General features: G+C 37.3%; 1 long non-coding RNA gene across 1 annotated transcript in view; it reads right to left on the bottom strand.

Moving 5' to 3' along the window:
- The window catches only part of LOC135968995 (uncharacterized), a 336,916-nt gene that overhangs the window by 196,131 nt on the left and 114,567 nt on the right, over positions 1–26,218 (bottom strand). Inside the window, exon 3 of the long non-coding RNA XR_010584045.2 lies at positions 13,727–13,799. This is a non-coding gene — a long non-coding RNA (uncharacterized lncRNA). The remainder of the gene's footprint in view (positions 1–13,726; positions 13,800–26,218) is intronic.

The raw sequence follows: 26,218 nt of genomic DNA, 5'->3' as shown, positions 1-26,218 counted from the left end.
TTTTAGTCCTCTAGAGTAAAGCACGACATGCCACTACTAACTGCAGATTGCTTTGGGGATAAAGGGGATATACATTATTTTACAAATAATATATAGGTATGTCTGTGTATGTGTTTAAGTACTCATCACATAATGCCTTGGGATAGAAACAGAAAATAGTGGCAGCAATTTGCTACAGGCTGAAGATATTTATAAACGATGATTATAAATTTAACACGTGCTGGAGGAGCCAAAGCTTATTTGTGCTGAAGGCTAAAGGGGCCTTAGGGTATCATTGCTTAAGAGTTGCAGGATTTCAAATAATCATTGCTACCCCCAATTTTGTTTTACAAAGTCTGAAACATAGCTTCCCTCCTTTGCCTCCACCTTATCTGCTTGGATTGTTCCCAGAAAAGTCAAGAATCTTTGATGTACCAAATACTTTCCCTGTGATATTAAGAGAAATTAGAGGATCATAGGAAAAGTCTGAGAATAAAATAAGACTAAATATAAAAGGGTCTTGGCCAGGCACAATGGTTCATACCTATAATCCCATCTTTTGGGAGATCGAGGAAGGAGGATCACTGGAGCCCAGGAGTTCATGCCTGCAATGAGCTGTGATTGCTCCACTGTACTCCAGCCTGGACAACAGACTGAGACCCCATCTCTTAAAAAACAAAATTGTAAAACAAAAGGGCCTTAGCACATGGGAAAGTGGTCAAAAGCTGATGATGTATTCGAGGGAAAGTAAGTAAAGTAATATATCTGGAGTACAGTGAGTCCAGGAGAGCATGAAACAAGAATTCAGAGAAACACCATTCTCTACACGGTTTGTAGCAGAGTGACTGATGTATGGTGATTACTGGTTGAATACCTTGTGGAAGGAATGAAAGAAAAACCGAGGGAGGAAGATTATTATTGCCATGGTTTTAAATCACGTAGTTGGCATATCTTACTTCCCCAGCATGCGCCATTTTGTTTTATCCACTGTCCACACTTTTATTTCAGCGGGCATGAGGAAAGGAAGGGCTTGGGTTTTTTTTTTTTTTTTCATTTCCTTGCTTGTTTTGCTTCTAAGATAATGTGGCATGTTTGAAATAATACAGCCGTGTCCTAACACAGACAAGAGTCCCAATTCCATTTCTGACACTTTCTAGTTAGGTGACTTTAGGCGGGTTACTTTCTGAATCTCCGTTTCCTTTTCTAGAGTTGGGACAGTAATGCCTGCACCTTAGAATCATCATGGGAATTAGATGAGCACCAAGGGTAGTAGTAATAGCTGCATCCTTAAAGGAGGCAGACACAAGGTGATATGGAGCAGTTCTCTAGCATACGTGCACCCACACACACGTGCACACACATACGTGCACACACACACATTCTACTGGGATCCTCCCTTTGAACAGCTTCTCGTTCCTTCCTCAGATGCTCCAAGCCTCCTGCATCACTCACAAGTAGTTTATAGTGGGGTTCATTGCTCTCAAGCTCTTTTCTTCCATATTCATTCTTCAGAATTCCAGTTGTGACTCAATGTTTACAAGGCACCGATCTCTGAATTTAGTAGGGTTTCTATATCCACTGGAGTTACACAATCAAAATAAACTCAGTAATTTTTTTTTCTTATATTCCCCAGGGGTATTGAAATCTGAACAGACATCCATTCCTTAATGAATCAGGCCAGTCCATTTCTGGAGACTGTAAGGGAGGGATGCTCTGAAGCAGGATCCTGGCAACAACTAGAAAATAATCTTGTGACATCCCCCAAAAGGACTATGGACACATTTTATATGAGTCCTGTTGTGTCCCTACAGAAACCTTTCAGCAACTTTTCCTTCCAGATAGCATATTTTACTGAATTTATCTGTAATACAAATATTATTTCTGTGCCTTTTTCTTTTCTGCTTCTTGCTCACTAAAACATAGCTAGTGTAACTAGTGCTTATGTTTAAGTATCCCGGTAATGTGAAGGAGGCAACTGGGAAACATTTGCTTATTTGGGATGAAAACACAAATGTGTCTTAAGGTGTACCTATGAATTACTTAAAGTAGTTGTTTTTTAAAAGGTAGATTCGCCGGCTCCATTACTCACATGCTGATTCAGAATCCAAGAATTGTGGATCAAGAGCACTGCATTTTAATAGATTTTCCAGGTGATTCCTATGTAGGGTTTAGGAAGAGTTCAACTTGTAGGTAATCATTCTGAGTAACTCAGGAACCATTTGGATCACACATAATTTGCCTTTGTGATCTGACCTAAGGGTCAAACCATTGCTAGTGCACATGAACAATGATGCTGATGTTCACTGAGAATTCATTGTATACCCAGGGTTCCTCCAGGCCCTTGCTAGGCGGAATCTCATTTACTCTTTCCAGCAAAGCTATGAAAAAGTTTGATTATTCCCATTTTCCTGATGAGTCAATAGAGTCTCAGACAGATTAAGCCTGTAAGAGGACAGTCCCATAGCCGGCAGATGGTAGAAAGCAACCTGTCCACCTGAAAGCCTATCCTATGGCCCCTGAATGACTAACTGAATGAATTTTTCTTAACAAATTCTTACATACTGTCCTTTAAAAGTACTTTCTGGGAGGCCAAGGCAGGTGGATCATCTGAGGTCAGGAGTCTGAAACCAGCCTGACCAACATGGTGAAATCCCATCTCTACTAAAAATGCAAAAAAAAGAAAAAAAAAAAATAGCCAGGCATGGTGGCGGCAGCCTGTAATCCCAGCTACTTGGGAGGCTGAGGCAGGAGAATGGCTTGAACCCAGGAGGTGGAGTTTGCAGCGAGCCAAGATCACGCCACTGAACTCCAGTTTGGATAACCAGAGTGAAACTTCATCTCCAAAAAAAAAAAAAAGTACTTCCTGGGTTATTTATCTAATTCATGTTTATCAAACTGAGTTGGTTTCATTAGTTACAAACTTTTATGACTCGTGTTTCTGGTTATTACTGACAATATGCTTTTCCTACAGTTACTTGGTAGTTAAATCCGCATGTTACTATCTGTCTGGCTTTTTAACAGAATGTACTTGTTTGCACAATCCATTCCCTGTGCAGATGTTTGTTTCTTGGCCCAGCTGTAGATTAATTATAATGCCCATGCTCATGTTTTTATGGGTGCTGTAATAAAATAATTTTTAAGTTCGTTATTAAAAATGCTAGATGATGTAAAAGCCATTGTTGTTTTTATTCTTATAAAAGATCTCCTAGTTTAAACTGCCTAAGTTCTAATCCAAGGACAGAAATTAATTTTTTGGTGTGAAGTTGAGAGCAATTTATGGAAGCTGATGGAAATAAAGTGCTTTTCTTCTATAATATACGTAATATTATTCTACAAAGTCAACAAATACATTTTAAGACAAAAAGCAAACACTGTCACACAACTCCTAGAATAAATAACCTGCAGGATTTAGAAAAGTACAATAGTCCCTTTATGCTCGGGAGATAAGTTCCAAACCCCCGTGGATCACTGAAACTACAGAGAATACTGAACCCTATATATATGATGTTTTTCCATATAGACACCTATGATAAAGTTTAATTTATAAATTAGGTACAGTAAGACATAACAAGAATAACTAATATTGCAAAATAGAAAAACTATAACAATATGCCGTGTTACTACTCTTGCACCTTGCGGTCATTGTTAGGTAAAAATAAGGGTTACTTCAGCATAAGCACTGCAGTATGGAGATAGTTACTAAGTGACTAACAGGTTGGTAGCATGTACAATGTAGATACACTGGACAAGGAAATGACTTAAGTCTTGGGCAGGATTGGACAGTACTATGCAAGATTTCATAATGTTACTCAGAGTGATATACAATTTTTTTTTTTTTTTGAGACAGAGTTTTGCTCTTGTTGCCCAGGCTGGAGTGCAATGGCATGATCTCAGCTCAACGCAACCTCCACCTCTGAGGTTCAAGTGATTCTCCTGCCTCAGCCTCCCAAGTAGCTGGGATTACAGGCATGGGCCACCATGCCTGGCTAATTTTGTTTGTTAGTAGAGACAGGGTTTCTCCATGTTGAACAGGCTGGTCTCAAACTCCTGCCTCAGGTGATCCACCTGCCTTAGCCTCCCAAAGTGCTGGGATTACAGGTGTGAGCCACCATGCCTGGCCCATAATTTAAAACTTATGAATGAATTATTTATTTCCAGAATTTTCATTTAATATATTTGGACCTTGGGTTGATCATTGGTAACTGAAATCACAAAAAGAGAAACCATGGATAAAACGGTGATATTGCACTGGAATTTTAGTTCAGTCACACATTCTAAGTATGACCTGTTTGAATCCAACTCCTTTAGAGTTAAACTGTAGTTTAATCATTGTCCACATGTGACGTTAAGGTCCAATATTATGTACTACTTTGACAGCTGGTGAACTCAAAAGGGCCTCAAATGGCCTAACCACAGGTTCACTTCTCCACTTTGCTCCTGGGAATAAGGTCCCTTAGCCAAACAATGCTATTGTCAAAGACCAAGTGCAGTCTTGGAGTAGTAAGTTTTCAGTTTTTTTGTTGGCTTATGGAGCTATTGAAATAGGTCAATCACATCTTTCCTACAGGAACTACAGGGCACCGCCTCCTTTTGGTATTACAAAGCCTGCCTCCCACATCCTCTGGTTGTGCACTCTGTTCTCCCGTGCAATCCACGTAGCCCCACAGGGCATGCAGTCTCCTTCTCTTGCAGACTGTGAGTACATGTAACCAATACATTAATAATTTCATCTGTCCAGTGTGGGGTATCTTATGTTTAATCATCTCTATAACCCTAGGGAGGGAATCCTCCCCTCAACAATGGAGTAGTTGGAAGGTGATTAAAACACCATGCCATTCTTTTCACTCTTCATGTTCAGAATCTGTAAGTCCTTTCCTTTCCTTTCCCTCCCTTCCCCTCCCCTCCCCTCCCCTCCCTCCCCTCCCCTCCCCTCCCCTCCCCTCCCTCCCCTCCCCTCCCTCCCCTCCCCTCCCCTCCCCTCCCTCCCCTCCTCTCTCCTCTCCTTTCCTTTCTTTTTCAGATGAAGTCTCACTCTGTCTAGGCTGGAGTGCAGTGGTACGATCTCGGCTCACTGTAACCTCTGCCTCCCAGGTTCAAGCAATTCTCCTGCCTCAGCCTCCCGAGTAGCTGGGACTACAGGTGTGTGCCACCACGCCCAGCTAATTTTTGCCTTTTGAGTAGAGATGGGGTTTCACCATGTTAGCCAGGATGGTCTCGATCTCTCGATATCGTGACCCACCCACCTTGGCCTCCCAAAGGGTTGGATTACAGGCGTGAGCCACAGCTACCAGCCTAGAATCTGTAACTTCTATGAATCTAGCTGAGCTCTTCATGGTAGAATAAGTTAACAGGGAATATCTATATTTTGAGAACAGACTCCATAAGTCAAACTTGCTTAGCCAATATCTATATGGTGAGAAATCCACTCATCCAGGTTAACCAGGTTTAGAGACTAGAATATGCTTGGCATGGGAAATTGAGAGAGGAAACACTCATCAGAGTTCTGGGCATTTTGATGATACTGCACTCAAGGAATTATTTCTTCAGATCTTCCTCTATGACTGCTGCCTTCAGTGAGAGCATCTGCTAAGTTTCTTTTTACTGGAGAATTATGCAAAATAGACAATCAGCATAGCTGTAAGAACACAATGTACTTCAAAATTCACTCAAAAATTACTGAACAAAACTAAAGTAAAAGTCACTCACAGTCTTACATATATTTCAATAAAAATGAAATTCCATCCTTTCACTTCAAAAATCCCAGCTCTAAGAACTGGATGCGCAGCCTTCTTTGTTTTTCCCAGACGTTCATAAACATCATTACATGTACACATGTACATGCATATGCATCATTTTGGTTTACAAAATTAGGATCATTCGATACTCACAACTCTGTAACTTATTCTGTTTTTATATTTCCAACTCACACTATATCATGGTTATATTTTAAGGTCAATACACAGTTAATAACTCATCATTTATTTTTGTTAATTATCATTCTATTGTTTTTGGTGAACAATTTAACCAACCCCTAGTGCGTTGGGACCTGCAGCTTATTTTCAGTATTTTGCCATTACAAACAGTATGCACAGACATTGACATCAGATTAGGGTTTGAGTTGCACATCTATCACTTACTAGGTACCTCATCTCAGCAATTTACTTAATTTATCTAAATCTAATTTTCATTTTATACATACAATGGGGAATAAAATAACTCTTCAGTGTTGTTGTAAGACCAAAATAAGATTATGCACATAAATTGACAGTACATTCTATGTAACTGTTTAATAAAGGACATAATTTAGAAATCTAAAAACTATTGTTAAATACCTTAGGTATTTTGCTTATTAAACAGTTTAGACTTTCCTCAACTCCAGTCATTTATAGAACAGCTATGAATTTGCCATATTTTTGAGCTACCTTTACTCTTATTTAGATAATATTATACGTAAGCCATTTGTTTACATTTAAAAAGTTGTTGTGAGGTGAAAACTTTAAATTTCTACCACAAAATAATAAATTTGAGTCTAATTATAATTTCATAGTAATCATAAATTGTAATCAAAATGTTAAATAATTTTAAATATTAAATAATATATATTCCATATTATTCAAAGATCAGCCAGAAGACAGAAATCACACAAGTAATTTCAGCAGGAGAAAAAGTAATATAAAAAGGTATTAACTAGTAAAAGTGGTTAACTACTAAACAAGATTAAAAAAAAAAAAGCCTTCTAAGAAATAGGGACATAGCAGCTATAGGGAAAAGCTGCTACCTCCAAGGCTGAGGGAAAGCACTCAAGAAGTGAATGAAACATGAAGAGCCCGGGCTCCCAATGCTGAGATTCTGTCCTTGAATGCAGCTCTCTGGAAGGGGGAAAGGTTTTTTGACATGACTTGGGGAAGAGCTTATGCACAGGAAGCCACCAACTAAGATGTCAGTGAACTGGAGCTAGCCCAAAAGAAGTAGCCTAAGAAACTGATTAAACATTGAATGCCACTGAATGTCCTGCACACCACTGAGAGCCACAAGAGGAAGGAAAACACAGGAACCAAGAGAACAAGCTCTTTGCTCTTTCTGCACCTTCCCACATTTCTCTTGCATCCTCTATTGACAAAGCCCAATATTTCACCACCTGTCAAGGGAGAAGTATTTACTTGGTCAAGTTGAGAAACTACATCAAGGCAAAGAAGAGTGGATTTGGAGCTGAGAGGCAATGTAATCACTTGCTTATTTTTTCCCTTGTGTAAAATCATCTTGTGTAGTCCTAGTGGGTTATGCACCATATGGGAAACACTGACATGAAAAACTCCATTTTAAATACACAGTTCCACATCTATTATCACATGTTATTCTTACACTCTCTATGCAGGTGAATAGTGTTGATAGTCTAGACTTAATTCCATTTTATAGATTAAAAAACTGAGGCAAAAGGTTATTACCTATAATAACCTATTTAGCAGACATAACAGAACTCTTCTGATGTCCAATTTGGCTTCTTGCTAGATATTTAACATCCTGAAGTGGTGAATTATGACATGAATGCTCCTTGATTCTTCCAAATAATAACTTTCAAACTGTTCGGCTAACTTCCTAGGTTTTGTCTTATTTTAAATTAGAAAATGATAACCTTACATTGAGTTGGAAGGTACTGTAGCACTACATTAGATTTGACTAGATCGGGAGAAGGATCTAATTTGCATGAGAATAATCCTATGCTGAGAGTTCTGATGTTTTAATTTTAACCATACATTTTCCATAGTTCTGCCATGTGACCTAAAACAAATCACTTTCACCTTTCTCTAAGTGTCAGTTTCTTCATCTGTTAAAAGCAAGGAGGAATTAAAACAAAAGTTATCTGCAAGCTTTCTTGTAATCCTATTATTTTGGAGGTAAGATCAGTGATCAGAGTTTGGCAGTCTCCCTTGGGACATACAGAATTTCACTGGTAATCATTCTTCTCTTTCAAACTGCATAAACCTCATGCTTTACAGGATAAATTCTGAGCATCTGAATATGATATACCAAGCTTTCTTTTTTTCTTTTTTTTTTTTTTTGAGATGGAGTCTCACTCTGTCACCAGGCTGTCATGCAGTGGCTTGATCTCGGCTCACTGTAACCTCCACCTGCCAGGTTCAAGCAATTCTCCTGCCTCAGTCTCCCCAGTAGCTGGGATTACAGGTGTCCGCTACCAGACCCGGCTGATTTTTGTATTTTTAGTAGAGACGGGGTTTCACCATGTTGGCCAGGCTAGTCTCGAACTCCTGACCTCATGATCCGCCTGCCTTGGCCTCCCAAAGTGCTGGAATTACAGGCGTGAGCCATTGCACTCGGCCAATATACCAAGCTTTCTAAGACTCTGCTCTTACTTTTTATTTCAGCTGCATATCTCACTCTTTTTTACTTCTTGGACTACTTCAGCTGCTCTACTGATTCTATTTCTATTGGTCTCTGTGCATATCCCCAACTAAAATGCACCACCCTCACTTCTTCACTTGAATGGCTAGTACTTGTTCTTCATCATCCAGCCCAGAGTCCATCTCCTCTAAGAAGCATTACATGAACTCCTCAGCAGGCTGTGTCCTTGTTTCATCCTCCATCACAATACTTTGCAGTATTCTTCTAGCACTAAGCATCTGTTTGTGGGTAGGCTGGAGTTATCTATTTTTATGTCCTCCTCATGAACATGAAGGAAGCAGCAAGAACATTAATATACGTACCTATATCATTCAGTACGAACAATGAAGCAAATACTCCCAAGCTTTTTACTACTTCTTTGTTCCTACCTTCTTTTCTTCCTACTACTTTAAGAAAGCTTTGTAGAACATTGTTCATATTTATATGTGTCCTGAAAAGTCTGTGTTAATATTTGACCACGTGTTAACCAATCTAGGTGTCAAATAAATTTATTCCGAAGTGATATTTAGCATCCTTGGGCAAAATCTCTGCATTTGTGGATGTAGGTGTTAATAGCACTATAATATCAGAGTGTCATTTCTGATCTGGAAATGCTTCACTTCAGCCACAAATGAATATTGTCAAAGGTGATTAACTGTGTCACCTTAATAGATGAGGCCACTCTCCATGCCTGCCCTTGCAGGGGTGTTCACCTGGAAGAAATGTTGCTTTATAAAGAAATGAAAAGGCAAAGGGGCAATCTGGTAGAAAGAACAGTGAAGCAGACCATTAGCTTACTGAATGTGCAGGGCACGGTTTTTAAGTTGAGTTGAGGTTCAACGGTTTGGCATTTCTGATATTGTTTAACTATCTAGAAATTGAATTAGACCCAAGTGCTTTTTCCTTAGTGACCCAGAAATTTCTCAGGTGAGAAAAGGAACAACGTGGAAAAACAAAAACAGAGGCTGCTTTCAAATATTTCCATACTGAATACAACCCAGAATGGCTATTCCATACATTACTTGTATTAATCAAATGCACTAATATTTACAAAGTTTAAGGTACTAATTGGGTAAAATATATTTTTTCCTGCCTCCACAACTTCCTCCACACACATACCTCATGTTCAACCCTTAGTAATCCTAGTTTAATGATTGTATTCATTCATTCCCAACAATTTAAAGTACATAATTTAATTTTCTATTTAGAACTGCAGAGAAAATCTTAGGTGACAAAAGAACATGAAAGATCTGTTGTACATGTTATCTCATATTTTTAAAAAAAGGTAGAACGCATCATCCGAGTTTCGGTAATGAAAGTTACATTCCTTGAGTATAGGCTTGAATTAAGAGTTAGCAGTCACATTTTTTCCCATAAGCAATGTTGTAGTGTGGTAGAAATCACATATATAGTGGAAGTTTGGTGATTTTTCCTGTTTCTTTGTCTTTTGTGAAACATCCATTTAAATGAAGGTGAGAGAATTCCAGAAAAGATTTATAAGGTCCTTTCCAACTTTAACCACTCATTTTGTAGGTGAAGAAACTGAGTTGCAGAGAAGTGATTTGAACTGGGTGATGTCGGTTAGATGAACAAACCTAGAATTAAAACTGAGACTCTCAAGGGAAAAATACACTATTTTTCCTCCCTTTTTCTCCTTGCATAGAATTCAGCCCTTTCCGTTGACTATTTAATGTATAAACCTATATAGTTTTAATTTTTGAAATTGAGGCAGCTTGCACAAATGTATGCGTCAATATAAACAACTATGACTAATAGGATGAGGGTTCTAATAAAAAATGAGTATGGTTTGCAAAAACAGATGGGTGATATAAACAGAAAGATGGAAACTCTACAAAAGAATAAAATACTAGAAATCAAAATCATTGTAACAGAAAGAAAGAATACCTTTGCTGAGATAAATAGACTGGACACAGGGTAGGAAAGCATCAGGGAGCTTGAAGGAATAGCAAGAAAAATTTCTTAAACAATAATGCAAAGAGAAAAAAAGAATGTAAAAGACAGAAACAAATGATCAAGAAATGTAGAAAAATCACATTACAATTAGGCACAAAACCACAGATTTAAGAAGTTCAGAGGACACCAAGAAGAATAAATAATAATAATAAAAAAGATAGTGAGAGAGAGAGCAAAACCCCCAAAAACTAAACCTAGACATATACTCAAACTTCAGAAAATCAAAGACCAAGAGCAAATCATTAAAGAAGCCAGAAGAAAAGCAAACCTTACCTATAGAGGAACAAAGATAAGAATTCTATGAGACTTCTCAGAAACTATGGAAGCAAGAGAAGACTGAAGAGAAATGTTGATACATGCCCCTCCCTCCCCGCCACAAATTTCTAACTCTTTATCAAGAGAAGTCATTCTTCAAAAGTGAAGGAGCAATAAAGACTTTCTCACACAAACAAACACTGACAGAATTTGTCACCAGTAGACCTACCTTGCAAAAAATGTTATAAGAAATTCTTCAGAAAGAAGAAAAATAATATAGGTCAGAAACTCAGATCTATATAAATAAACAAAAAAAGAACATTAGAAAAGGAATAAATTAAATCAAAACAAAATCTTTTATATCCATTATTCTTCATAGATTTAACAGATAACAGTGTGTTCAAATAATAATAGTAGGAAAACTAATAAGAAAACATTGGTTGGGAACTACATATTAGACCAAATGGAACTAGTAGACAGATATGGAAATTTCCACCCAAGAGACCTAATGTGATATATTCTGAGAATGCTCCATGTTCACTTTATACATTCTTATATATAAGAAGGTCTAAATATGCCAAGTATCTTTTCTGACCATGATGGAATGAAATTAGTAATCAATAACAGCAAGAAAATCAAATTTACAAATTCGTGGAAACTAAACAACACACTCTTGAACAGTCACTGGGTCAAAGAATAAATCAAAAGGAAATTTAAAAAATATCTTAAGACAAATTAAAATGAAAACACAACAATAAAAACTTACTAGATTCAGCAAAACCAGTATTAAGAGGAAGGTTTACAATGATGAACATTGACATTAAAAAAGAAGAAATTGGCTGGGTGCAGTGGTTCACGCCTGTAATCTTAACACTTTGGGAGTTCGAGGAGGGTGGATCACCTGAGGTTGGGAGTTCGAGCCTCACCAACATGGAGAAACCCTGTCTGTACTAAAAAGACAAAATTAGCTGGGCGTGGTGGCACATGCCTGTAATGCCAGCTACTCGGGAAGCTGAGGCAGGAGAATCGCTTGAACCTGGGAGGTGGAGGTTGCAGTGAGCCAAGATTGTGCCATGGCACTCCAACCTGGGCAACAAGAGTGAAACTCCATCTGAAAGAAAGAAAGAAAGAGAGAGAGAGAGAGAAAGAGAGGGAGAGAGAGAAAGGAAGGAAGGAAGGAAGGAAGGAAGGAAGGAAGGAAGGAAGGAAGGAAGGAAGGAAGGAAGGAATGAATCTCAAATGAGCAATTCAACTTTATACTTACAGGAACTAGAAAAAGAGGAACAGGGCCAGGCATGGCGGCTCACGCCTATTATCCCAGCACTTCGGGAGGCCGAGGTAGGTGGATCATGAGGTCAGGAGATTGAGACCATCCTGGCTAACACGGTGAAACCCCATCTCTACTAAAAATACGAAAAAAGTTAGCCAGGCATGCTGGTGCACACCTGTAGTCCCAGTCACTGGGCAGGCTGAGGCAGGAGAATCGCTTGAACCCTGGAGGCAGAGGTTGCAGTGAGCCTAGATCTGCCACACTCCAGCCTGGGTTAACAGAGCAAGACTCTGTCAAACAAACAAACAAATAAACAAAAAGTAAAAGAGAAAGAGGAACAGATTAAGGCTACAGTTAGTCCAAAGAAAAAGTAAATATAGTAACGATGCTTTGGGAGACTGACAGGAGGATTGTTTGAGCCCAGCAGTTCAAAGTTACAGTGAACTATGTTCTATGATCATGCCACTGAACACCAGCCTGGGCAATACAGCAAGACTCTATCTCTAAAATTGAGCAACCCTTTTAGCTTGACTAAAAAAGAGAGAGAAAAGACTCAAACAGAATCAGAAATGAAAGAAGATGCAATACAATAGATGCCTCAGAAATGGAAAGGATCATGAGATTGTTACAAAAAATTATATGCCAACAAACTGGATAACCTTTGAAAAATGAATAAATTCTTAGAAATATGCAACCTACCAGAGTGAATCAAGAAGAAACAGAAAGCCTGAGCAAACCAAAATCAATAAGGAAACAGTAATCAGAACCTTTCCAGCAAAGAGAAGCCCGAGGCCAGATACTTTCATAGGTGAATTCTACTAAATACTCAAAGAATGAACAGCAATTCATGTTAAACTCTTCCAAAAAATAGGAAAAAAAGAACATTTTCAAAGCCATTTTTTGAAGCCAATATCACCCTAACAACAATGCTGAACAAAGACACCACAACAAACATAGATACAAACATCCACAATAAAATATGAGGAAACTGAATTCAACAACAGAACAGAAAAGATTATGCAACATGACCAAGTAATATTTATCACTGAGATGCAAGATGGTTTCAACATATTCAAATTAATCAGTGTAATACATCATATTAACAGAATGAAAGATATAAATTACATGACCATTTCAATAGTTGCAGAAACAGTATTTGGTAAAATTCAACATCTATTCATAATAAAAACTTTCAACAAAATAGGTATAGAAGAAACTTATCTCAACACACTGAAGGCCATCATATCATAGTTAATGAGTAAAATGGAAAGTTTGTCTTGTATGCTGCAGTACAGTACTAGAAAGCCCATTCTTGCCACTTTTATTAAACAGTGTACTCATCCTAGCCAGAGCAATTAGACAAGAAAGAAAAATAAAAGATATATAAACCAGAGAAAGAATTAAAATTACCTCCAGTTGCAGATTACATATTTCTATATGTAGAAACCACTAAGACTTCATAAAAATTGATTCAAATTAAAAAATAAATTCAGTAAAGTTCCAGAGTATAAAACCAATACACAAATATCAGTAATGTCTCTTCATATCAGCAATGAAATACTTGAAAAAGAAATAAAGAGTCAATTCCATTTAAAAATCATCAAAAAGAATAAAATAATTAGAAATTTAACAAGGAGGTAAAAGATCTGTACACTAAAACTATAAAGCAAAATTATAAAGAAATGGAAGAAGACACAAATAAATGGAAAAATATCCTGTGTCATGGATTGAAAAAAATAATGTTTTAAATGTCCAAACTATCTGTATTAGTTGGGGTTCTCTAGAAGGATGGAACTAATAAGATAGATGTATACATGAAGTGGATTTTATTAAGGAGTATGGACTCACATGATCACAAGGTGAAGTCCCAGAACAGGTCATCTAAGCTGAGAAGCAAGGAAGCCAGTCTGAGTCCCAAAACCTGAAAAATAGAGAAATCAACAGAACAGCATCAGTCTGTAGCCAAAGGCCCGAGAGCCCCTGCCAAACCACTGGGGTAAGTTCAAGAGTCCAAGAGTTGAAGATGTTTGAAGGCCAGAAGCATCCAGCACAGGAGAAAGATGAAGTCCAGAAGACTCAGCAAGTCTGCTCTTTTCCACCTTCTTCTGCCTGCTTTATTCTAGCTGCACTGGCAACTGATTAGATGGTGCCCACCCAGACTGAGGGTGCGTCTGCCCCTCCCAGTCTGCTGATTCAAATGTTAATTTCCTTTGGCAACACCCTCACAGACACACTCAGGAACAATACTTTGCATCCTTCAATCCAATCAAGTTGACACTCAGTATTAACCATCACACTATCCAAAGTGATCTAAAGATTCAACATAATCCTTATAAGTATTCCAATGGCATTTTTTGGCATTTTTTACAGAAATTTAAAAAAAGTACTAAAATTCATATTGAACCAGAAATAACCCCAAATAATCAAAGTAATCTTAAGAAAGAAGGACAAAGTTGGGGGCATCCCACTTCCTGATTCCAAATATATTTCAAATCTATGGTAATCTAAACAGTATGGTATTGGCATAAAATTAGACACATAGATGAATGAAGCAGAATAGAGAGCCCAGAAATAAATCCATGCCTATACAGTCAACTAATTTTTGATAAGGGCACAAATAATATACAATGGGTAAAGAAAGGTCTCTTCAATAAATGGTGTTGGCAAAGTGGATATATATATATACAAATGAATGAAATTGAAACCTACCTTATACCTATGGACAAACATTAACCAGAAATGAACTAAAGATTTAAATGTAAGTCTTGGAACTTTAAAACTCATAGACGAAAACATAGGGAGCTTTTGTTCCTTAACATTGGTCTTTGCAATGATTTTTTGGATATGACACCAAAAGCAACGACAACAAAAGCAAAAATAAACAAGAAGGACTACATCAAATTAAACAGTTTCTGCACAGCAAATGCAACAGTCAACATTTTTATCTGTACGTATTTCTTTAATTTTTTTATTTTTTATTTTTGTGGGTACATTGTAGTATATTTATGGCATACATGAGATATTTCGGTACAGGTATGCAATGTGTAATAATCATATTATGGAAAATTAGGTATCCATCCCCTCAAGCATTTATCCTTTGTGTTACAAACAAGCTGATTATACTCTTTTAGTTATTTTTAAATGTAGAATTAAATTATTGTTGAATATAATCCCCCTGTTGTGCTATAAAATACTAGGTCTTATTTTTTCTAACTGTATTTGCACTGATTAACCACCTCCACCTTCCCCCACAACACTCCCCCAATCATTACTCTTCCCAGACTCTGGTAACCATCCTCCTATTCTCTATATATTTCTGAAACCATCAGTTCATACTGTTACTTTCAATTTCAATCCAATACACTTTATTTCAGCCATTTTTTTCTTTATTTGTAACTTCTTTATCAACATGAGAAACTTGGTTCTCATTATAAATAATATATTTAATTATTTGTTCAACATTTAAATATACATAAAGTAGTTAAAATTGCTAGCCCATACTCTTGAGAGAAATAACTTTACTAACTACAGGGCAGTGTTTATGTACAGTTTGTCTTTAGCCTTGGAGTATCCAATCAAAATACCCTTCCCCCCATATCCTTGTTGATTTGTTTTTATTTGCATACAGTAAAATTCATTTTTTGTGAGATATAATTCTATGGGTTTTGACAAGTACAGAATCATGCATCTTCCACTGTAGTCATGACAGAGAGCATTTTAGACCCTGTATCCATCAGTTCTTGAAATGTTTGGGCTTTTTCTTTTACCAAATTTATAATAGTTCTAGAAAAGGGCTTTAGGTTTTGTTGTGGAAGGATAAAGATTATTACTGAATACAATTTCCATAGTCCTGCGCATTCAACCTCTTTTTTTAATAAATGGGTTCTAGGCCTAAGCACTGACTCAGGATCAGAAACTGGTCAAGGGATAACACTTTTTTAATTTGTGTAGTTGCACTTTGCCTCTTAATCAACCATTTTTTAATAATTTCTTTCCACTATATTGTTCAAGGTATAGCCTTGTTAGCTGCCCATCTATCTTGCCCTTAAGAATATTATTTTCTATTAACCAACTCCACTGATCTCCTCAAGTAACTCCTCCCGACTGCCACTTTGACCTTGCCATTTATCTGACAGTTAAACACTATGACCTCATCACTGTTACTTTAAGATTGTATCACTGCATTGCTATCAATTAGCCCAGTTCCCTAAAAACATTTCCTACCATTGGTTTTGGTCTATAAAACACAACCATCTTTGACTTTCTCAACAATGCCAGTGCTCTCTCACTATTACATTACTGCTAAGCTCCCAGGGCACACAGACTTCTTATGGACACCACTAGCTTACCTAGTATGTCAACTCTATCATGCCCACCTCACTGAGCTGTTTGGTACCTTCTTCTATTGTCTAGCATGGAAATCCTGGCATATTTATGTCATTTAGCATGAGGCAGTCTTTTATCCAAGTTTCCAAGAACCATACTAACGGTATACTACCACTGGCCCTCAGAGTCCTTGCCTGGATATTAAAGTATGTATCATGGGATACTAAACCTTCTCTTACACAACTTTATGACCCCCTCAATTGCAGCATCCTCAAGATACTTCCATACAAAATCTAGTTTTCCTCGGATACATTTTGGCTAGGTCCTGCATCCCTCTTTGGGTATGTATGTTCTTTTTTCTCCTTTCATGCCCCCTTGCCAAACTGTATTATGACTTGACCTGACTCATTGGTCTGGTGGTCAAAACAGAATTGGAGGTACATTCCAAGATGTATTCTTTTTATGGTCCTGCAGGCATAGTTCTCTATATTTTTGTCAAGGAAGACTGGAATACTTTCCTTAACAGGTCACAGCAGCCTACTTCTGTAAGCCCAGGGCATAGTAAGGCATTTGGAGATTCAAGACATTTGGATACATCCACCAAGATATTTCCATTTCATATTTTCAGAAGACCCTACTCTTTCCAAATCAAGGGTCTGATTTTGGCAAAATCTATTTTCTAAGATGGAGAATTCAATCTGTTTTTCTGCCACTTATTAAGTCCTAGGCCAGACCTGAATTATTTTATGTTTTTTGATTGCATGAGATAAGAGTTTCTCCATATGACATTAACAGTGCCTGCTGACTTTACACGTAGCCATTATTCATCTAATTCCATTGTCCTATAATTTACTACCTCCTCTAAAATTTCTCATATATCAGAGATGTTACCCTTGCCAGCACATTTTCTTTCACCAATACCTTATTCATTTTACCACAACTGAAAAATTTTAAAATTACACAGCCATAGTATGCCAATAGGGCTATCCATACTCCATTTAGTCTAACACCAAAATCCTGTGTCAGATCTTCATTCTTCTTGACACCACCTGCCTTAGGCTAGATCCCCCAGGAGAAAAATTCTAAAAAGATTTGCATGTAGAAAGATTATTAGAAAGCGATGGAAGTATGATCAGACAGAGGTCTGGAGCAATTTAATTTCAACGCATTGACAACAAAGCTATCAGCTGATTCCATGGGGAGTTTTGGGTTGGGATAAACTTTCATTAAAGTTGTAATGACTTGAGGTTAAGAAAGTAGGCATTTTCACCCCCATATTGAACAATCAGTAGATGAGAAATGTCCCAAAGGAAAGGGCATGACTATGGAAGAGGGAGCTTTTTTTATTTTTTGTCTGAGGACAAATTCTCAGACAAAATTTCAGCTATCAGCTGACAACACTTCAGGTAGTTGGGAGAATGTGTGCTTCAGCCCGGACAAAGGATCTGCACATACATCACAACAATATGAGATTCTAGACTAGACTCTCCGGTGAGATTCTTCATTCATACTTTCTCTGACCAATACTGAGTGTTTTATGGATATGTTGAAAATCAGAATCCACTTGCAATTCAAATATTTATTATCTTGGACAAATCACTTAATCTTCTAGGCATCTGCATGTCTACATGACATGTAGAAAGAGTAGAATCTTCCCTAACTTACTCCTTTACGTGTTGGTGAGAGGAAAATGAAATGAATGAAGCAATTAAAAATGATTGTATAAGACCACCTGAAAAGGATTCACATACACTCCTACTTTTGCCTAAGCCTGAATTCATGCCTGTTTCTCATGTTGTCATACTACATAGTGTCACGAGTCACTGGCTGGGTGAAATTTGATGTATGAAATTTTTTTTTGAACAGGAAGAACGTAAATATCTGATAAGAACTTATGTATTCTTTTATGTTGGTGAATTTCAGCACATATTTTACTTTTAATACACCAGGGGCAGAGCAAGTGGAAGATGTATATAAGTAGTTGGGCATAGCCAGTGAAAAGATTTAGCTGGCAAGCAAGCAATAGATGACAGCTTCTATCTTACCCTCAGGGGACACCTAAAACCACCCTTCTAGGAAATTACCAGCCAAGGCACTCTGAAACATTGAACAAGTACATAAAAAAAGAACTTTTTTCCCCCTTGTCTTAGAAGTGGAACAAAACAAAATAAATGACCTGCTTCTATCCACTCCAGGACATAAAAAATAAGGAAAGAAAGAAAGGAAAGAAAATGGTTCCATCTCATGCCAAGTTATGCAACTGTTAGATAGAGATGACTCAGAGCTCAGAACCACCCACACTGCTTGGGTAGAATGCCAGCAAGCAGATGGAACAGCTTGTAAAATATCTTCAGATGGCCCCAACCATTTATTGCATCTGTTTTTACGATGTGAATAAATGAAAAAATAATTGTCTTTGGCTTCTTAGATTTTTATTGGTTTCAGAAATCAGGTTATATCATTTTAAAATCTGCCTGCACAAGGAACTTTACTTAATTAAATCATCCCAATAATGGCTGGATTTAAGCTTTCAGTGTTGACTGGATTGTATTGATGCTATTTACAATAATCTCTCTGTGTAATCTGCTTTCAAATTCAGCCGTTCCTTTGGATGAAGCAAGTTTTTCCTTACATCTCTGCTAGCCATCTTTTGACCATTGGGGGACTAGCCTGAGGAACATATTCGTTGCTAGAGCACAGCAGGGCAGAAGATGGAGACAGATCCTTCATGTCAACATCAAACCTCTAACTAGGTTATCAAACCTCTAACTAGCTTACTTATGTTAGGACTTCTTGTTACAAGATATGATCGCATTTTTTCTTATGTGGTTAATTCATTTTGCATTGGATCCATTGTTACATCTGAACAAATATACAAAGATAAAGAAATAAACTCAGAAGGAGTTATTTATAATTTAGGCAGAAATGACACTGAACAAAATACACCAAAAAAGTTGGGCTATAGACTGTGCTCTACTCTTTATTAACCATGTGGATTTGCATCAATTACAATTTTTCCCACTGATCAAATGGAAATAACTGCCTTATCTTTCCTGTAGAAATTTTGGGAGAAAAACTATGATAAATGCTGTGGTCTGAATGGCTGTGTCTCCCCAAAATTTATATGTTCAAAACCTAATCCCCAGTGTAATCGCCTTAGAAGGTGAAGCCTTAGGCAGGTGATTTGATCATAAGGGTGGATCATGAATGGCATTACTGTCCTTATGAAAGATGCCTTAGAAAATTGCCTTGTGATTGCACCACGTGAGGACACAGCTAGAAGACACCATCTATGAGGCAGGAAACACCCCTCGCCACATACCGAATCTGCTAGTTTCTTGATCTTGGACTTTCTCACCTCCAGAACTATAAGAAATAAATCTCTGTCATGTATAAGCTAATCAATTTATGGTATTTTATTATAGCAGCCCAAATAGACTAAGGCAGTGAATGTATGTGGGGAAAAAAACACCTTTGCAAGTTACTAAAGATGCTATACAATACGCTTTGAAAATGCAACATTCCACAAGTTTATGCTATAATTTTAACTTAGAGAGTTGTGGCAAAAGAATGACTTCCATGTGTGAAATATGTGTTTAATGACATGATGACTTTCTATAACTAAATGAACTAAAGCTTTATGTCATATCAACAGCCATAGGCCCTTCATACATACCAATATGATCAGAGGTGGTAATTTTGATTGGAAAAATTAAATACAACATGCAAGAAAACAGAGATTTCCAGAACAATGCAGCCATTACAAAATCACTTTCAGGATATTAGGGAATTAAAAATCCTTCATTTATAAAATCATGTTTTCCTGGTAACTTTGATGAGTTGCAGTTCGATTTTTCATTAAGAAAAATGACAGTAAACGCTTAGCTCTTCCAACAGGCTGGTGTAAATGGAATGAATTTGTCTCAAGGGACTGTGTGTCAAATTTTTAAAGATAAATTACCAAGGTTATCTTAAAAATACCCATTTGTCAGAAATGATAAAAATGTAACACTGAGTAATCAATATCAGGATTCCACTAATTCCATTCAAATCATTAACCACTTCATTCAAAAGCTGACTCACACATGGGTAAATAATAATAATAAAGCTGGCACAGAACATGCTTTCAGCACATATATATTTTTTTCTTTTTACAAATTGACTTTTAGAATATCAGTGATGGAAGATTCTGAGTGAAGTTTAATCACTCACCACCATACCATATTTGAACTTAGCATAGCCAAGGCTTAGAAAAGATAAAAACCACCATTTATTGATACTTATTATGTGGAAAGGACTTGACACTCATGATTGAATTTAATCCTTGCAACAGCCTGTGATATTGGAGCCATTATCTTAGTCTTACAGATGAAGACAATCAGGTTAAATAACTAATTCAAGGTCACACAGCCAGTAGACGAGAAAGAAGAGACTCAAGCCCACATTTATATGACTGGAAGGCTCATGCTTATGCAGGCTTGGAAGTCAGGAGACCTGAATTTTTAAGTGAAAATGTGAAGGTATTTGAATCAGAGAGGTGTGGCTGAGATGTGGTCTGTGTCACTTGATGCCAAACTGTATTTTTCACCATGTTTGTGGAATTGAAATAGGATGCTAGAGATAATTTTGAATTTGATTATCTAATATTTAAGATACAAAAGCTTCAACTTTGCCAGAGAGATCCAAATGTTTCATTCAGACTTATTTTAGTGAGGAACTATGTGGCACACATTGGCAAAGCTGATGGTAAACCAGATTACCCACAGGAAATATTTTATCCATATGCCTGTTGTAATGGGCTACATTTTATATTGGATGTCATGCTTAGTAACTTTTTTTGTTACATTTACGTCGCAGTTTTAAACCCAGTCACTGAAGGTACTGGAAAGAATAATACGGCAAGATCTAACCTAGCTGCTGTTTTTCACTTCACTTACGTGCTGTCCTCAGTGGAAACTTAGTGTTCCAGAAAATTGAGACTGAATGAACAACAACAAAAAAAGAACAAAGATTCAAATATTTATCTCTTAAATTGCCTTATTCAATAATAACAGCAACAACAATATTATCAATAACAATAGACACATTTTTTGGGTCCTTATGACGTGCCAGGCACTGTGACTGACGTATTTTACTACACTGACTCACTGCAATATCCTGAGGTAGGATCCACTGTTACCCCATTTTACAGATTAAGGAATAAATGGTTACAGAGGTCATGCACCTTGCTCTCAAACTAATGCGCTAGTGGAGCCACAGTTCAGATTCAAACCTAAGCCCATTCTGTCTCAGTGCCTGAACTCAACCACTGCATCATTTTTTGAGAATTATAAATATCATACTAAATATTCTGATTCTGTTCTTGTTAAAATTCCTCTTTCCTGTCATTATTTTATCAGGTCTTCATGACAGCCTTGCCACCTAGGTATCACCATCTCTGTACAGGAGATGAGGATGCTGAGGGTTAGAAGACAGAATGTCACTCATGTGAACCGTCTACCGACACCTGATCTCCAATGGGAAAATATCGGGAAATGAAAACCTCTCCCTTTCAAACAAATCTCCATTTCTTTTCTCCACTTTTCTCCTGAAAAAGAAAATGCACACACTCCACACACACAAAGAACATTATTTTGGTTACATTTTCATAAAGCTATACATTGTAATTATGGAAATGAGATTGTCATCAACTTTAATCACGCTAAAAATGCTCATCTTTTTTTTATAAGAAAAAGAGGAATAAATACTCATTAACACTGAAGGCCTCAAGAACTTAAATTAAATTTTACTTTGAGATAGAAAATTGGTATGAAAAGAAGCCTGCATTAGTTATCCCCATCCACTCTTCCCACCCTCTTCCATTAAAAAATAATTTATACAAGTAATCATCTTTGAAGCCAAAAGTGATTTTAGAGGAAACTTCAATCATCTACTGTTTAGAGTTTAAAAAGCATCAAGCCACACCAAATGTGAAGCTAAGTGTTAACACTCTTTTCTGCCTAGAGAGCCTCCCCTTTTTGGTCTCCTAAGTCTCTGGAAGATTGAAGGGGTAGGATAGCGGCAGGAAAAGTTGATTGTGCCTTGTATATTATGTGTGTTTTTGTGCATATATACATGCATACATAAATATACATCTTGCATGATTCTTGTGTGTTGTGAGAATTAAAGTATGCATTGTAAGGGTCCGGATATAGTGAAAACCCCAAGTATTTCAGCTGTCTTCCTGAAATCCTTCCTTCTAGGTCAACCTGCAACTGCTTTTAGGTTGTAGCTATATTTGCTCTGTTTTAAGTAATTGAATTATCTCTTCAGAACTTCACAATTCTCCTGGCCAGGAATTGGCAGAACCACTAATTTACAAAAATGCAATATGGTTTACTTCTCTTTTAGCAGCAGCATCCACCTCTTTCATCCAATTAATTTCAAGTGTGCCAGTTTGACTTACTACTCTTCTGTCCAGGAAAATGCAGGGACATTTCTGACTACTATGAACAATTATAGCAGAAAATAAACTACTATTCATGATAACATTTAACATGTAGTTTTTTTATGTGGACCAGGTACAACTCAAAGGGCTTTACATCTTTTTTTTCTTTTCATTCTCATAGCAATCCCAAACAGTACCTATTATTATTATTAACTTTCTGATATGGCATTGGGTTTGGGGAAGAATGAGTGACGTACTCAAAGCAATGCTGTCACCGAGTATCAGTGTCACCATCAGTTCTGCATTCTCACCAAGAACTTGCTGACTTTACAAACTTCTCTTAGTCCTCAGAATAGGTCACTTGCTTATGTTTTAGATCTTTCCATTCTTCTTCCAGATCCACCCCGCCCCCCCAACCCTTTCACACACTGCTCCATTCCAAAGGGAGCTGACAAGAGTGTGTGACAGGCAAAGACACTCTGGCCCTGTGCTTCCTAGTGAATCCAGTCCATGATGAGCACCACAAGAAGAGCAGAGAGGAAGACACAAGAGAAGGCATGGCTTTTATCGTCTGGGTTTTCCCATGTGCTGGAGGGTAGCTGTGTTCTTTCACGTGGCCCTTTCACCTGGGCTTCTCTGTCACTGGGTCTTGAAAACCATTCCTTCCCTCATCCTTCCAAACCTGTGTTGTTTCTGATTTCAGGATTCTGCATGGTCCTCTGTAGTTTCCTCCACCCTGCCCACATCTTTAGAAACGGTCTTCTTATCATTCCCTTTTACAGTCCCTTTTATTGATTCCAATTGAGTGTGCCATTTGCTTCCCATGAGAACTTGACTGATGGATACATATCCTTGTCTTTCTATAATTCTGAGCACAGACAGACAAGAGCAGAGAAACACTTATTTACTAGCTGAGTTGTTTACTCTTTCGTCTGTATTAGGGCAGAGGCTATGTCCTCTTTACTCAGTCTTGTATCCTTGGTGCCCAGCAAAATGCCTGGTGCTCAGATGGCATGGAAAAATATTCACTGACTCAATAAATGCCTCAAGGTAAGCAAAGGGTGGTTTATAAGATAGCTCTGTAACTTATTGTTTGTCTTTCAGAAAAAAGAGAGACTAGAACACCACCCCAAAGCTACTGAGCAGTTTCTTCACTTAAATGCACGAATGAACAAGCATTTTGGACATTTAGCATAGTAAGTAGGAACCCAGCAGGCATTCCAGGCCAGAAACCTAATCTCTAAAACCATATAGATTCTTTTCCTCTAAAAGGAATTGAGTATTGTGAAAGTGATGACGGGCTGAGAAATGACCAGGTTTGAGGCCTGAGATTTCATGTCTCCATCAGGTTTTGATGTAGCCTTTTACAGTGTCCCTTAAAAAATGTCTATGGAGACATGGAAAAATAATAAAAATCACATCACAACAATAAACAAAGATTGACAAATACATAACCATATTCCAGAATGAATTTTTAAAAGGCACTAATTGATAGAATATGGAGAAAGGGCATTATGATTTATGCAACAAAGACTGCTCAGATATTAAAATGCGGAAAGATAGAGTACTTTCTACCTCAACTCTCCATCCCTTCACTCAAGTCTTGGGCCTGTACCAAACTGATAACTTGACAATTCTCTTCCTACCTTTTTAAAAAAATATATCTAAAATGTATAAACATCAACCTGTAGCTTCATTAAAATAATAATGATCTAGTAAAAGAGTCATAGGGATACAGTTTCTTTAAAAAGAAATAATCTCTTTCAAAACAACAACCAATATTACCTTTATAGTGTAATAGTAAAGCTGGTCTAATTAAAATCAGAAGCATGACTAAAATTTAATGCTACTATTATTAAACATTGTTCTGGAGGTTGCGTTCAATGTACTTAGCAGAAACAAAAGCAAACCAAAATAAAAAGAACAAAATTTCAAAAAGAGGGGACAAAACCATTATTCCTTACAGATAATAGAAGACAAAACCATTATTCCTTACAGATAGTAGATATATGTATAGCATGGGCAAACTTTAATGCATCAACTGAAAGTCTTATTTAATAGGTGAGTTCATAAAAGTGTCCAGTATACACGTACTTAAAATAAGTGTATAGAGTCAATAAAAACTTTCAGGACTAGCCAGAAGAAAAAGAAAAGAAACGAAAGAAAGGAATGGGATCCTTATTGAAGTACATTTAAAGAAGAATGTTGGAAATTAAAATCCAGTATTAAAACTGCTTTGTATCCTACACACCTCAAGTCATTGCATGTGTTACTCCGAGGTGCTTAGTCATGGTCTTAGAATCAGACTAATCTGGGCCAAATGCCAGCACTGCCACATTTTGGCTGTGTGAACATAAACACAATCCATAGGAAACATTCTTTTTTACCTGCCACATTTCTCCTATTTGTAAAATGAAGATAACAGTATTGCTTACTTCAGAGGCTGTTGTCAGAATTAAACACAATAATGTATGCAAAGTGCTTAGCATTTTACAATAGATATTACTTTATCTACTTTAGTAACTAATTTGTTAAAAATAAATAACTCTCAGTAATCTATTCTTTAAAAGAAATATTTCTTCTGGCGGATATTAGTTGGAATGTCTTTGATTGTAAATATTAAAAAAAAACGTGGAAGACAATTAAATATTACAGAGAATTTAGTGGATTATGTAATTTAAATATCCAGAGTGAATTTAGGTATAATTTGGTCAAAGTTGTGATTTATTTATCTATTTTTTTATTGTCATTTTCTTGGTTCAGTTTACTTCAGTTTTTTCAACTGAATGTTCAAAGAACCTTCACTTCAAGAAAAGTGGCTGTAGAGATCCTGTATTTCCTGTTTGTGTCCCATGATGTCCCAAATGAGATCAATATGTTTAAGATTCTAAGGCAAAATGTTGACTTTCTTCGTAATTGAACCACAACTCAAATCAGCTAAAATATCTAGAGGAAGCCATAGTAGCCGTTGGCTTAGGCTTAGATGAACTGAACCGAAAACCGTGGCAAGATATGATTAACCTGTGTCTGAAATCGGTGGGTTCTTGGTCTCACTGACTTCAAGAATGAAGCCGTGGACCCTTGCCGTGAGTGTTACAGTTCTTAAAGACGGTGTATCCAGAGTTTGTTCCTTCTGATGCTCGGACGTGTTTAGAGTTTTTTCCTTCTGGTGGGTTCGTGGTCTCGCTGGTTTCAAGAGTGAAGCTGCAGACCTCCGCCGTGAGTGTTACAGCTCATAAAGGAGGCGCGGATCCAAAGAGTGAGCAGCAGCAAGATTCATTGTAAAGAGCAAAACAACAGAACAAAACTTCCACAACTTTGAAGGGGACCCCAGAGGGTTCCCCTTCTGGCTGCTGACCCAGGCAGCCTACTTATATTCTCTTATTTGACCCCGCCCACATCCTGTTGATTGGTTCATTTTAGAGATTTGATTGGCCCATTTTACAGAGAGCTGATTGGTCCATTTTGACAGGGTGCTGACTGGTGCATTTATAATCCTTTAGACATAAAAGTTCTCCAAGTCCCCACTAGATTAGCTAGACACAGAGCACCGATTGGTGTATTTACAAACCTTGAGCTAGACGCAG

This window comes from Macaca fascicularis, chromosome 20 (assembly GCF_037993035.2).
Source record: "Macaca fascicularis isolate 582-1 chromosome 20, T2T-MFA8v1.1".
In the NCBI taxonomy this organism is placed as follows: domain Eukaryota; kingdom Metazoa; phylum Chordata; class Mammalia; order Primates; family Cercopithecidae; genus Macaca; species Macaca fascicularis.
Note: the sequence above shows the minus strand (reverse complement) of the source record. Positions and strands in the feature narration are given on the sequence as shown.